Source organism: Myotis davidii, unplaced genomic scaffold (assembly GCF_000327345.1).
Source record: "Myotis davidii unplaced genomic scaffold, ASM32734v1 scaffold1622, whole genome shotgun sequence".
NCBI classification, from domain to species: domain Eukaryota; kingdom Metazoa; phylum Chordata; class Mammalia; order Chiroptera; family Vespertilionidae; genus Myotis; species Myotis davidii.
Window position 1 is genome coordinate 786,630 of NW_006293535.1, and position 1,408 is coordinate 788,037.

Below are 1,408 nucleotides of genomic sequence, written 5' to 3' on the forward strand. Positions count from 1 at the left end.
GGGGACCATGCCAGAGGTGCTCCTGCTCAGGTCCGCCAGCTCCATCCTGAGGACCGTGTAAGGAACCGGGCCCCTCGCGGCCCTCGCCCCCTCAGCCCCCCTCCCCGTCTCCGTCTCCGCAGAGCATGTCCTTCCACCCGCTTTCCTGACGACTGCGGGGGGTCCGCCAGCGACTCCGAGGGCTGACGCAGCGCTTCCATGGGCCGCGCTACCCTCACAATCGCTGTTGATTCAGGCAGAAAACAGGCCCAGAGAGGTCCTGTGACTTCCACGTCACACAGCCAGTCCACCTGTGAGCCCGGGGGGCCGCCCACGTGAGCCTCGGTGCCGTGTTGTTGCAAGAAGGCACCTATTGGGCACCTACTGCATACGGAGCCGTGGCCTGGCTGCTGAGGGCCGGCTGGGAAGAAAGGGCAACAGAAACAAACGGGAGATGGGTTCTCATCCCTGAGGGGCTCACGTGGGGAAAGGCCGCCCCTCGAATACATGCCACACATAGTGGGGACTCGAGAAGGTTCGATCCAGCCGTGGGACCGAGCCCCTCAGTGCCCCTCAGTGCCTGCTCGGGGCAGGGGACAGAGCTGAGGCAGGCCTAGCCCTGCTCTTCGGGGAGCTTCCCTGAGTGTCCCCGGGCGAGAGGGTGCAAGGGTGTTGGGGGTAATCCAGGAGGGCTTCCTGGAGGAGGCCTGGCAGGTTCTGTCTTCAGTGGTTCCCATCAGCTCCTCTGACAAGACAGTGGCAGAAAGGAGAGGCCCATCCCCCACAGACGGCTCAGCTCAGAGAGAGGGAGCGTGCAGGCTGCGGACTCCTCCGCCTCCCACGCCCCTCCAGGGATGTGCTCAAACAGGCCCTGCCAGTGTGCTCTCGCTCCCCCGTGCTGCGGGGCCGGTGCTGGAGGGCAGTGCCCGGGAAGGCTGGCTTCTGTGGATGCAGGTTGGCGAGGTGCTTCTAGTGTGTGTGCGCTGGGGTGGGTGCAGGCCCTGCCCTCAGCAAGGTGACCCTTTCGGACCTTCCTCCTCCCACGGAGAGGAGAGCAGAGCGAGGCCGCCTCCTGGGCGCTTTCCCCACCGTGACTGTTCCCTGTCGGTGGGGACTCCCGCCCGGGACCTCCGCCTGCCTCCGGGCGCTGCCTTCTGCTCAGGAGGCTCTCCGTGTCCTGAGCAGCAGCCTCCTGCGCTCGTCCGGCCGACAGGTCCTGATCGCGGTGACCGTCCACCCCACCTGCCGGGCGGATGTGCCGGCCAGGGGCCTCCCGACAGCGCCAAGGCTCGGAAAGGCCCCGGGCTCTGGGGGAGTCGGGACAGTAGGGCCCCCCCCAGACATGGGTGCCTCTCGGAGGGAAACGTCACGGGCTCCGCGGTGGAGGCAGGTCCTCCATGGGAGCCTGCAGTCCCGCAGGCTTGGCCGT

At 67.3% G+C, this 1,408-nt stretch overlaps 1 long non-coding RNA gene across 3 annotated transcripts in view; it reads left to right on the forward strand.

The window, feature by feature from the left end:
- The window catches only part of LOC107183669, a 49,530-nt gene that overhangs the window by 41,868 nt on the left and 6,254 nt on the right, over window positions 1-1,408 (forward strand). Inside the window, exon 1 of one of the 3 annotated variants that reach the window (XR_001514457.1) lies at window positions 1-57. The exons of the other annotated variants lie outside the window; for them this stretch is intronic. This is a non-coding gene — a long non-coding RNA (uncharacterized LOC107183669). The remainder of the gene's footprint in view (window positions 58-1,408) is intronic. 3 annotated transcript variants of the gene reach the window in all.